The following is a 14,866-nucleotide window of genomic DNA, read 5'->3' on the forward strand; positions in this document are numbered from 1 at the left end:
TAGGGGACCTAGGACCCCTAGGGACATATTTGAATCATTCATATGAGTCAAAGGGGGTCACAGGGTGACCTATGACCCCCTTTGTCCCATTAAACGACGACATATGTCCCAGGGGTCATAAGACCCCTAGGGACATATTCGAATGGGTAATATGGTTCAAAGGGGGTCATAGGGTGACCTATGACCCTCTTGACCCATTAAACAACGATATATGTCTTTATGGGTCCTAGGACCCCTAAGGACATATTCGAATGGGTAATATGGGTCAAAGGGGGTCATAGGGTGACCTATGATCCTCGTTTACCCATTAAACGATGACATATGTCACTAGGGGTCCTTAGACCCCAAGAGACATATTCGAATAGGTAATATGGGTCAAAGGGGGTCATAGGGTGACTTATGACCCTCTTTGACCCATTAAACGATGACATATGTCCATAGAGGTCCTAGGACCCCTAGGGACATATTCGAATGGGTAATATGGGTCAAATGGGGTCATAGGGTAACCTATGACCCTCTTTGACCCATTAAATGACGAGATATCTCTCTAGGGGTCCTAGGACCCCTATGGACATATTTGAATCGTTCATATGGGTCGAAGGGGGTCATAGGGTGACCAATGACCCCCTTTGACTCATTAAACGATGACATATGTCCCTAGGGGTCCTAGGACCCCTAGGGACATATTTGAATCGTTCATATGAGTCAAAGGGGGTCGTAGGGTGACCAATGACCCCCTTTGACTCATTAAATGACGACATATGTCCCTAGGGGTCCTAAGACCCCTAGGGACATATTTGAATCGTTCATATGAGTCAAAGGGGGTCGTAGGGTGACCTATGACCCCCTTTGACCCATTAAACGACGATATATGTCCCTAGGGGTCCTAGGACCCCTAGGGACATATTCGAATGGGTAATATGGGTCAAATGGGGTCATAGGGTAACCTACGACCCTCTTTGACCCATTAAATGATGACATATGTCTCTATGGGTCTTAGGACCCCTAGGAACATATTCGAATCGTTCATATGGGTCAAATGGGGTCATAGGGTGACTTATGACCCTCTTGACCCATTAAACGACGATATATGTCTTTAGGGGTCCTAGGAACCCTAGGGACATTCGAATGGGTAATATGGGTCAAAGGGGGTCATAGGGTGACCTATGACCCTCTTTGACCCATTAAACGATGACATATGTCCCTAGGGGTCCTCGAACCCCAAGGGACATATTCAAATGGGTAATATGGGTCAAAGGGGGTCATAGGGTGACCTATGACCCTCATTGACACATTAAATGACGACATATGTCCCTAGGGGTCCTAAGATCCTAGGAACATATTCGAATCGTTCATAAGGTCCAAAGGGGGTCATTGGGTGACTATGACCCCCTTTGACTCATTAAACGACGACATATGTCCCTAGGGGTCCTGGGACCCCTAGGGACATATTTGAATCGTTCATGCGTATCAAAGGGGGTCGTAGGGTGACCAATGTCCCCTTTTGACCCATTAAATGACGATATATGTCTCTAGGGATCCTAGGACCCCTAGGGACATATTCGAACGGGTCATATGGGTCAAAGGGGGTCATAAGGTGACCTATGACCCTATTTGAGCTATTGAACAACGACATATGTCCCTAAGGGTCCTAGGACCCCTGGACATATTCGAATGGGTAATATGGGTCAAAGGGGGTCATAGGGTGACCTATGACCCTGTTTGACCCATTAAACGAAGACATATGTCCCTAGGGGTCCTAGGACCCTAGGGACACATTCGAATGGTTCATATGGGTCAAAGGGGGTCATAGGGTGACCTATGACCCCCTTTGACCCATTAAACGACGAAATATGTCCCTAGGGGTCCTAGGACCCCTAGGGACATATTTGAATCGTTCATATGAGTCAAAGGGGGTCACAGGGTGACCTATGACCCCCTTTGTCCCATTAAACGATGACATATATCCCTAGGGGTCCTAAGACCCCTAGGGACATATTCGAATGGGTAATATGGGTCAAATGGGGTCATAAGGTAACCGCTGACCCTTTTTCACCCATTAAACGACGACATATGTCTCTAGGGGTCCTAGGACCCCTAGCACATATTCGAATCGTTCATATGGGTCAAAGGGGGTCATAGGGTGACCTATGACCTTCTTGACCCATTAAACGATGATATATGTCTCTAGGGGTCCTCGGAGCCCCAGGGACATATTCGAATGGGTAATACGGGTCAAAGGGGGTCATAGGGTGACCTATGACCCTTTTTGACCCATTAAACGACGACATATGTCCCTAGGGGTCCTAGGACCCCTAGGGACATATTCGAATAGGTAATATGGGTCAAATGGGATCATAGGGTAACCTATGACCCTCTTTGACCCATTAAATGATGACATATGTCTCTAAGGGTCTTAGGACCCCTAGGGACATATTCGAATCGTTCATATGGGTCAAAGGGGGTCATAGGTCACCCTATGACCCTCTTGACCCATTAAACGACGATATATGTCTTTAGGGGTCCTAAAACCCCTAGGGACATATTCGAATGGGTAATATGGGTCAAAGGGGGTCATAGGGTAACCTATGACCCTCTCTGACCCATTAAATGACGACATATGTCCCTAGGGGTCCTACGACCCCTAGGGACATTCGAATCGTTCATATGGGTCAAAGGAGGTCATAGGGTGACCTATGACCCTCTTTGACCCATTAAACGAAGACATATGTCCCTAAAGGTCCTAGGACCCTAAGGACATATTCGAATGGTTCATATGGGTCAAAGGAGGTTATAGGGTGACCTATGACCCCCTTTGACCCATTGAATGATGACATTTGTCCCTATGGGTCCTAGGACCCCTAGGGACATATTCGAATCGTTCATATGAGTCAAAGGGGTTCATAGGGTGACCTATGATCCCCTTTGAGCCATTAAATGATGACATATGTCCCTAGGGGTCCTAGGACCCCTAGGGACATATTCGAATGGGTAATATGGGTCAAATGGGGTCATAGGGTAACCTGTGACCCTCTTTGACCCATTAAACGATGACATATCTCTCTAGGGGTCCTAGGACCCCTAGGGACATATTTGAATCGTTCATATGGGTCAAACGGGGTCATAGGGTGACCTATGACCCCCTTTGACTCATTAAACGATCACATATGTCCCTATGGGTCCTAGGACCCCTAGGGACATATTTTAATCGTTCATATGAGTCAAAGGGGGTCGTAGGGTGACCTATGACCCCCTTTGACCCATTAAACGATGATATATGTCCCTAGGGGTCCTAGGACCCGTAGGGACATATTCGAATGGGTAATAAGGGTCAAATGGGGTCATAGGGTAACCTATGACCCTGTTTGACCCATTAAATGATGACATATGTCTCTATGGGTCTTAGGACCCCTAGGGACATATTCAAATCATTCTTATGTGTCAAAGGGGGTCATAGGGTGACCTATGACCCTGTTGACCCATTAAACGACGATATATGTCTCTACGGGTCCTAGGACCCCTAGGGACATTCGAATGGGTAATATATGTCAAAGGGGGTCATAGGGTGACCTATGACCCTCTTTGACCCATTAAACGACGACATATGTCCCTAGGGGTCCTCGGACCCCAAGGGACATATTCAAATGGGTAATATGGGTCAAAGGGGGTCATAGGGTGAGCTATGACCCTCTTTGACCCATTAAATGACGACATATGTCTCTAGGGGTCCTAGGACCCCTAGGGACATATTCGAATCGTTCATATGGGTCAAAGGTGGTCATAGAGTGACCTATGACCCTCTTGACCCATTAAATGACGATATATGTCTTTAGGGGTCCTAAGACCCCTAGGGACATATTCGAATGGGTAATATGGGTTAAAGGGGGTCACAAGGTGACCTATGACCCTCTTGAGCCATTAAACGACGATATATGTCTCTAGGGGTCCTAGGACCCCTAGGGACATATTCGAATGGGTAATATGGGTCAAAGGGGGTCATAGGGTAACCTATGACCCTCTCTGACCCATTAAATGATGACATATGTCTCTAGGGGTCATAGGACCCTTAGGGACATATTCAAATTGTTCATATAGGTCAAAGGGGGTAATAGGGTGACCTATGACCCTCTTTGACACATTAAACGGCGACATATGTCCGTAGGGATCCTAGGACCCCTTGGGACATATTCGAATGGGTAATATGGGTCAAAGGGGGTCATAGGGTGACCTATGACCCCCTTTGACCCATTAAACGATGACATATGTCCCTAGGGGTCCTAGGACCCCTAGGGACATATTTGAATCGTTCATATGAGTCAAAGGGAGTCATAGGGTGACGTATTACCCCCTTTGACCCATTAAATGATGACATATGTCCCTAGGGGTCCTAGGACCCCTAGGGACATATCCGAATGGGTAATATGGGTCAAATGCGGTCATAGGGTAACCTATGACCCTCTTTGACCCATTAAATGATGACAAATGTTTCTAGGGGTCCTAGGACCCCTAGGGACATATTCGAATCGTTCATATGGGTCAAAGTGGGTCATAGGGTGACCTATCACCCTATGACCCCCTTTGACTCATTAAACGATGACATATGTCCCTAAGGGTCCTAGGACCCCTAGGGACATATTTGAATCGTTCATATGAGTCAAAGGGGGTCGTAGGGTGACTTATGACTCCCTTTGACCTATTAAACGACGACATATGTCCCTAGGGGTCCTAGGACCCCTAGGGACATATTCGAATGGGTCATATGGGTCAAATGGGGTCATAGGGTAACTTATGACCCTCTTTGACTCATTAAATGATGACATATGTCTCTAGGGGTCCTAGGACCCCTAGGGACATATTCAAATCGTTCATATGGGTCAAAGGGGGTCATAGGGTGACCTATGACCCTCTTGACGCATTAAACGACAATATATGTCTCTAGGCGTCCTAAGACCCCTAGGAACATATTCGAATGGGTAATATGGGTCAAAGAGGGTCATAGGGTAACCTATGACCCTCTCTGACCCATTAAATGATGACATATGTCTCTAGGGGTCCTAGGATCCCTAGGGACATATTCGAATCATTCATATGGGTCAAAGGTGGTCATAGGGTGACCTATGACACTCTTTGATCCATTAAACAAAGACATATGTCCGTAAGGGTCCTAGGACCCTAAGGACATACTCGAATGGTTCATATGGGTCAAAGGGGGTCATAGGGTGACCTATGACCCCCTTTGACCCATTAAACGATGACATATGTCCCTAGGGGTCCTAGGACCCCTAGGGACATATTTGAATCGTTCATATGAGTCAAAGGGGGTCATAGGGTGACCTATGACCCCATTTGATCCATTAAACGATGACATATGTCCCTAGGGGTCCTAGGACCCCTAATGACATATTCGAATGGGTAATATGGGTCAAATGGGGTCATAGGGTGACCCTCTCTGACCCATTAAATGACGACATATCTCTCTAGGGGTCCTAGGACCCGTAGGGACATATTTGAATCGTTCATATGGGTCAAAGGGGGTCATAGGGTGACCAATGACCCCCTTTGACTCATTAAACAATGACATATGTCCCTAGGGGTCCTAGGACCCCTAGGGACATATTTGAATCGTTCATATGAGTCAAAGGGGGTCGTAGGGTGACCTATGACCCCGTTTGACCCATTAAACGACAATATATGTCCCTAGGGGTCCTATGACCCTTAGGCACATATTCGAATGGGTAATATGGGTCAAATGGGGTCATAGGGTAACGTATGACCCTCTTTGACCCATTAAATGATGACATATGTCTCTATGGGTCTTAGGACCCCTAGGGACATATTCGAATCGTTCATATGGGTCAAAGGAGGTCATAGGGTGACCTATGACCCTCTTGACCGATTAAACGATGATATATGTCTTTAGGGGTCCTAGGACCCCTAGGGACATTCGAATGGGTAATATGGGTCAAAGGGGGTCATAGGGTGACCTATGACCCTCTTTGACCCATTAAACGACGACATATGTCCCTAGGGGTCCTCGGACCCCAAGGGACATATTCAAATGGGTAATATGGGTCAAAGGGGGTCATAGGGTGACCTATGACCCTCTTTGACCCATTAAATGACGACATATGTCCCTAGGGGTCCTAGGACCCTAGGGACATATTCGAATTGTTCATATGGGTCAAAAGGGGTCATAGCGTGACCTATGACCCCCTTTGACTCATTAAACGACGACATATGTCCCTAGGGGTCCTGGGACCCCTAGGGACATATTTGAATCGTTCATATGAGTCAAAGGGGGTCGTAGGGTGACCTGTGACCCCCTTTGACCCATTAAACGATGACATATGTCCCTAGGGGTCCTAGGACCCTTAAGGACATATTCAAATGGGTAATATGGGTCAAATGGGGTCATAGGGTGACCTATGACCCTCTTTGACCCATTAAACGATGACATATGTCCTTAGGAGTCCTAGGACCCTAGGGACATATTCTAATCGTTCATATGGGTCAAAGGGGGTCATAGGGTGACCTATGACCCGCTTTGACCCATTAAACGACAACATATGTCCCTAGGGGTCCTAGGACCCCTAGGGACATATTCGAATCGTTCATATGGGTCAAAGGGGGTCATAGGGTGACCTATGATCCTCTTGACCCATTAAATGACGATATATGTCTCTAGGGGTCCTAGGACCTCTAGGGACATATTCGAATGGGTAATATGGGTCATTAAACGACGACATATGTCCGTAAGGGTCCTAGGACCCCTAGGGACAAATTCGAATGGGTAATATGGGTCAAAGGGGGTCATAGGGTGACCTATGACCCTCTTTGACCCATTAAACGAAGACATATGTCCCTAGGGGTCCTAGGACCCTAGGGACATATTCGAATGGTTCAAATGGGTCAAAGGGGGTCATAGGGTGACGTATGACCCCCTTTGACCCATTAAACGATGACATATGTCCCTAGGGGTCCTAGGACCCCTAGGGACATATTTGAATCGTTCATATGAGTCAAAGGGGGTCACAGGGTGACCTATGACCCCCTTTGTCCCATTAAATGACGACATATGTCCCTAGGGGTCCTAAGACCCCTAGGTACATATTCGAATGGGTAATATGGGTCAAATGGGATCATAGGGTAACCTATGACCCTCTTTGACCCATTATATGACGACATATGTCTCTAGGGGTCCTAGGACCCCTAGCACATATTCGAATCGTTCAAATGGGTCAAAGGGGGTCATAGGGTGACCTATGACCCTCTTGACCCATTAAACGATGATATATGTTTCTAGGGGTCCTCAGAGCCCCAGGGACATATTCGAATGGGTAATATGGGTCAAAGGGGGTCATAGGGTGACCTATGACCCTCTTTGACCCATTAAACGACGACATATGTCCCTAAGGGTCCTAGGACCCCTAGGGACATATTCGAATGGGTAATATGGGTCAAATGGGGTCATAGGGTGACCTATGACCCTCTTTGACCCATTAAACGATGACATATGTCCTTAGGGGTCCTAGGACCCTAGGGACATATTCTAATCGTTCATATGGGTCAAAGGGGGTCATAGGGTGACCTATGACCCACTTTGACCCATTAAATGACAACATATGTCCCTAGGGGTCCTAGGACCCCTAGGGACATATTTGAATCGTTCATATGAGTCAAAGGTGGTCATAGGGTGACCTATGACCCCATTTGATGCATTAAACGACGACATATTTTCCTAGGGGTCCTAGGACCCCTAGGGACATATTCGAATTGGTAATATGGGTCAAATGGGGTCATAGGGTGACCTATGACCCTCTTTGACCCATTAAACGACGACATATGTTCCTAGGGGTCCTAGGACCCTAGGGACATTCCAATCGTTCATATGGGTCAAAGGGGGTCATAGGGTGACCTATGACCCCCTTTGACCCATTAAACGACAACATATGTCCTTAGGGGTCCTAAGACCCCTAGGGACATATTGGAATCGTTCAATTGAGTCAAAGGGGGTCATAGGGTGACCTATGACCCCCTTTGATGCATTAAACGACGACATATGTTCCTAGGGGTCCTAGGACCCCTAGGGACATATTCGAATGGGTAATATGGGTCAAATGTTGTCATAGGGTAACCTATGACCCTCTTTGACCCTTTAAATGATGACATATGTCTCTAGGGGTCCTAGGACCCCTAGGGACATATTTGAATCGTACATATGGGTCAAAGGGGGTCATAGGGTGACCTATGACCCTCTTGAGTCATTAAACAACGATATATGTCTCTAGGGGTCCTAGGACCCCTAGGGACATATTCGAGTGGGTAATATGGGTCAAAGGGGGTCATAGGGTATTATATCGGATATCCGATATTATAATATATATAATATAACATATATATTACATTTTATATATTTTTATATTATATTTTATATTTATTATATTAATTTACTATATATTATAATATAAAATATTATTATTATAATTTATAATAAATTATAATTTTTTATTATATATTATATTATGCGATATTACTTTTTATTATTATATTATATTATATTACATTACTATATTTTATAATATATGAAATATTATATTATATTATTATAATATAATATGTTATTATAATATTATTATTATAGTATAATATTATACGATTATAATATAATAATATTATTATTATTATATTATAGTATAATTATTATAATAATAATAATATTGTTATATTATAGTATAATTATTATTATAATAATATTATTATTATATTATAGTATAATAATAATTATAATAATATTATTATATTATAGTATAATAATTATTATAATAATAATATTAAATAATAATAATATTATTATAATATAATAGTAGGATATATTGTTTAATATTATTATTATTATTTTATATCAATAATAATAATATTAAATAATATATCATACTATTATATGATTTTAATTATTAGTCAGATATTGGATTTAAAATTGGATATCCGATATGATATCGGATATCTGATATGCTCAGCTTAACCTTCCAAGTTTGGTTCCTGGATAGATAAAAAAAAGTCAGAGCGGATTTTGAAGCGCTTTTAGGTGTCTTCAAACTCTCTTTTTTTCACATCGTCACTTTTTGGCACACCATGATCCTGCACATACCCATCATTAGAAGTGCCAATTTCTTCCTCTTCATTACTTTCATTATCTTCATGAATCTAATCCTCTTCAAGAATTTTAGTAGGTTGGTTTTGGTTACATTTTGTATGACCTTTCATTTTGTCATCTCTTATTCTATCATATTTCCTTGATCTTTTTTTTTACTGCCCATTGAATACTTTAATCTATAGAAACAAAAAAATTAATTTAGATTTCTCTAAATATCAGTTAATGCTTCAATATAGAATACATAAAAATAAGTAGATGGGAAAAAACACCTTTAAAATATTTGATCATTTGCAATTCTAATTAAATCCACAAAATAGTTGTTGAAAATGGCTTCAAAAATCATTGTTTTCTGAAAATGCTCTTTTATATTTCATTGTTTTCTATATTTATTGAAAAAATAAAGAAAAAACTAATTTTATTTTATATGAAACCGCCAACTTAACTGCTAGTGGTTTGATAAGCCGACGGGGGTTATGACTAAAACCATTTCGGCTGAAAGGGTTACGGCTGAAACTGTTTCAGTCCTAACTATCTATATGGCATTCTAAGTGGCAGTGACACAAGCAAAAATAAGAACTTCTATAAACATCTCATTTTGAAGGCCAATTTGATTTACTAAAATGAAGTTTTTTTAAAACTAAAAATATACTTCTATAGGTCTCAGAGCCAAGACTATGATCATATAAAAATTTTATTATTTTGATTATGAATAATATGTTATAATTTGAAAATATTACAAGTAGGTATTTTAAGATTTAGGAAGATGTCTATTCAAAAATAAAAATAAAAAAATAGTAAATCATGCTAAAAAATTATTATATTTTAATTCTACACTAGAGGAGAGAGTCTTCTTCAAGAATATGTAATTTTAAAAAAAAAATGGTAGATTTGATGGAAAAAGTTTGACAGGAGAAAAAAACTGTCAATTTCTGATAACTTTGACTTTGACCAATTATAACTTGAAAAGTATTAGCTAAATTTCAATTTTTCTTTTTTTGTGCACTAGGTATACATGTCAACTCTAACATATTCCATTATCAGACCAAAATATTATCATTTGTATAATTTTTTGACAAGAAAAAAACTCTATATTTTTAGCATTTTTTAAAAATTCAAAAATATACTTTAAAAATTCAAAAATAAATAAAATTTTCACTCAAATTTTTTTAAAAAAATTACAAACATAAACTTCATCCAATTTTAGAAATTTCATTAGTTTACATCATCTTCAAATTCTAAACACAAATGCCACTTTTATGTCGTTAAAGTTGAAGAGTTTAAATTCTTATATCACTTTCCTTTATAAAAGGTGACATAGGTTTGTGCTTTTACCCAATAAACCTAATATGTTACCAAGTTTACTGAACTAATTTTTTTTAAGTTTAGAAAATATCAAAGTAATAATAATGTGGAAGCAATATATGCATACACATTAAGAATGTGTAATCAATGACAGATATAGTTTCAATTCCTCAATGATTCCTTCATGTTGAGTCACATTTAACAAAGTTTTATTAATAAGTTTAAGTCTCAATTACAATGTCTATAATCATCAAATGAATAAACACATACATACTCATACATAAGAAAATGCATAAGTACAACTAATAATATGAAAGCACATCTAATGAATAACATCCATAGCACATGTCAGAGGGTATGTGAAAATAGATACAAGTACATCAATATACAATATAATATCCCATGGGATCTCAAAACACATGATACATAGATACATCAAATGAATAGAAGTCTTCAAGATAAGAGGAAGAATGATAATAGCACCATTGTATCAAGGAGCATCCAACATCTATCAATCTAAGGGGGACCCAAATGGTAACAATACATTACCTCCTGACTATGCGGTCACCTAATCAAGCTCTCACTCCCGTAATGTAGGAGAGTAATGTACGATACACACACAAATAATCAAATCATAAAATAATCCTGGGCAAGGAATCCTGATATTCAAAACTACTTCAAGGGTAACACAAACTACTCAAGAAGAAGAGATAATCAAAATTGAAAGGACATTCATTCCAATATGAACATCTCATACCAAGTCAACATACAAATACCAAGACAAAAAGTATACAACCACCTCAAAATCAATGTCAAGTGTTACAAGAAAAATGACCAACAAATAACAATTGTTATCAATAAAAGTAAACTACCAATCACTAACTCCAACAATAAAAATACCACTTGAATAACTGATCATTCATTAATAAAAGTCAATTTTCAACAATAAATAATATCCAACCAATCAATTAGTAACAACTCACAATAAAAGCATCATCAAAAGTAATATCCAACAAGTATAGCACTAGAAGAAAATATTTTTAAAAAACTATGAAGGACACTTAGGCTACATACTATGGAGTGTCATCACATGAGCCAACTCTAAGGTTACCCTGGCTGTCTTTCAAGACCCTGGCCCCCTAGTGACTCTATGTAGAACCAAAATACCCTCTCATGATGATGAAGAAACTAGTCATACCTCTCAAGGTATCATCTCCATCTCATCCTTAGTCTATACAAGCACTCAAGGCATGGATGAGAAAAAATCTCAAACTTATTTTTTTAATATATCTCAAGGAAAAGGGCTAGGCAAGATATTTTAATTACTATGTTATCACTAGTTACATAACTTACAATGAATTACCCTAGTAGCCACTTTGTGCCCTGACCCCCATTAGAAGCCACTCCCATAGAAATGCACCTAGACTACCTTCCCAAATATTGCAAGCCACAATAGTGTCTCATACCACAAAAATTAAGATTGATCAAATTTGGTTTCTTAACAAGCAACTTGAAAATAATATTGGTTCTCAAAACCCAAGTCCCTATGAATGCTCAATAGCATAAAGCTCATAAAACATAAATCTCAATTCAAATCATAAGCATCATCATGACATCCAGTCAAATAGTCATAAAAGAAAATCTCAAAAATGCCTCTAGTTCACATTCTAATTTGGCCAATTAAACAACCCACAAAGAAAAACTATCAAGAAAATAAACATCACAAGACTATAAATAGAATATTACAAAACACATAGTTTTTAGCCAGATGATTTAATTCCACCAATTTCTCTTATTTAGCTTGGGTCATAAGGATGTATTTAGAAATAAAGTAAGAATATACATATTAATATAAATTGTTATGCTAATATACTTATTAAAACAATAAGTATTTAAATATCTAATCTTTTTGTGCATATAAAATATCATGCAATATTATCATGTTATTAGTTTAAATAATCTTAATCATAAATGATTTAATTAATAACATAAATGTATATTATAATATATTTAAATATTGATATTAATTTCAATTTCTAAAATATTAATATGACTTTTATTTAAGTCTAATATTAATATTTACTTTTTCTTTAATTCATAATGCAAATAGAGATAAAATTATAAATTTAATTTAATTATTTATAATTTCTCTCATAAAGTCAAATAGTTATTAACTAAATGATTACAAAGTGAACTCCTCCACAACTTCTCTTAAAATATAATAAACTATAAATATTTATTTATTAACTTCCCTCTTGCATTAATAAATATAAAATCATTTATATGCAAATAAGAGTTTAATTAGACTTAAAGAATCAAAATGATAAAATCTATTTAAGCTAAATGAATAATATTTATTTAATTTTTGAAATTAATAAATTATTTATTTTTATTTTTTATTTTTATTTTTTTTAAATCTTAAAATTAAATTATATAAAATTAAAATACACAGGCAATTAGCATTTTAGCATGTCTTTGATCTCTCAAATCATACAACCATACTATACTTATTTTTCTATTTTTAGCATATTTGTTTTCACATGCATGTAACCATACTATACTTAGTTTCTATTTTTAGCATATTTGTATTCATATGCATGCATAATTTTAGTTATAACATATTTTCCTCTCAATTAATATTTTTCATTTTTTCAATAAATTTTGCAATTAAATTATTTTAGATATAAGAATAATACTTATCTATAAAACTCACGATAATCTCATGGTTCTAATGACAAATTTAAAGTTGAAATGCCAACTGTTCAATTTATTATTTTCTTCCAAATTTTCATAATCAAATATTTCTTATATTATCTAAAGGGGTTTAAAAAGAATACAGTCATAAAAAATTTCTACAATTTTTCTACAGTCATCTTGATTAATAAGTTTTTCTTTTCAAAATTCATAACATAATTCTTCATCTAGAATTAATACAATAAATTAATAAGCATAATGCAAGCACCCATGAAGACACAAAGTAGACAGATCTTTCAATCAAATTCTACAATGGGTTTTCAAACCCTATCTCAAAATCACAACTAAAATCTGAGACAATCTTTGAATGCATGTAAATCCAAACTCTCTGAAACTTTCAACAATTCTTCTAATCCAATCTGTGCGTGGAAATGAGTTGGAATCTCTTAATAAAGAGTTTAACTCTACCTAGGGTTTCCAATTTTCTAACATGCAAATGTCTCTCCTTAAAATAAACTTTTATTATTTAATTCTTTCATGCACACTCTTTTAGATATTTAATTAAAAAATATCTTAATTTAAATAATTAGCTCTCTCTTTAATTAATTTATCAAGTGTTTTTAATAATATATTTATTAATTTAATTAATAACATTATTTAGGGTTTATTATTAAAATAAAACTCCTAAATAATTATAATTAGATTAAACAATATAACTATGCCACAATTAGAACTATAACTTTATCTTTAACTTTCATTCTTTTATATTTTATTTTCCTCCAATTTATTAATTAGTACAAAATCTATTTAAAGCATAGTTTATTATTTAAATTAATAATAATAATCAAAGCTCATTATTTAAATGCAACTCTAATTTAATCATTATTAAATAAATAATTCTAATAAAACAATATTAATTTTTTAATATTTTAATTCTCTTCTTTTCCAACTTTCTAAATTAAACTTTTAAATTAAATGTTTTCAATTGAAGTAAATATTTAATTAATTAATTAAATATCATCACATTCTAATTTCTTTTTAACCAATTTTCTAAATTTAGACTTCTAAATTAAGACTTTTAAATTAAAGCACATATATTATTAGTTTTTTTTATTAATTAAATATTCTCATGCTTTAATATTTTCTTTTTAATCAAATAATATTTAATAATTCTCAATATTATATGATTAAATCAAATATTATAATTAAATCATTTACCAAATAAATCACATAGTGAAATTCACATAAAAGAAATATTACCAAAACAAACCAAAGCTCAAAATCAAACAACACAGACAAAGATAAATTCACGGGTTTAAAAAGGTTGCAAAATCAGTTACGAAGCATCCTTGCAAGAAAAGTATTTAAGCTATGGCTGGGATTGGACCTAAACATTATCTCCTCATTCTTGCCATTGAGTTATTGTGATAGGGCATCCTCATCCTAGCAATTTAGGGAAGTCGATGCTCGGTACATACATTTTGTATAAAATACAAGCATGTATATGTATATAAATATATCTAAACTAAATAAGCAATGATAGGGAGTGGTACATCATGTAGATCCCGACTAGCAGGTGACTACGACTCCTTCCGTTAACCACATCAAACACGACAAACAGAAAGATAAAATAAGCACATGCACCATACACATGCAAGTATGGAGTAAGTACCATAATAATTATATGTCAAACATCAAATACTCAAATAAAATAAT

The sequence above is a fragment of the Cupressus sempervirens genome, chromosome 1 (assembly GCF_028749045.1).
Source record: "Cupressus sempervirens isolate cs-2001-9-10 chromosome 1, ASM2874904v1, whole genome shotgun sequence".
NCBI lineage: Eukaryota > Viridiplantae > Streptophyta > Pinopsida > Cupressales > Cupressaceae > Cupressus > Cupressus sempervirens.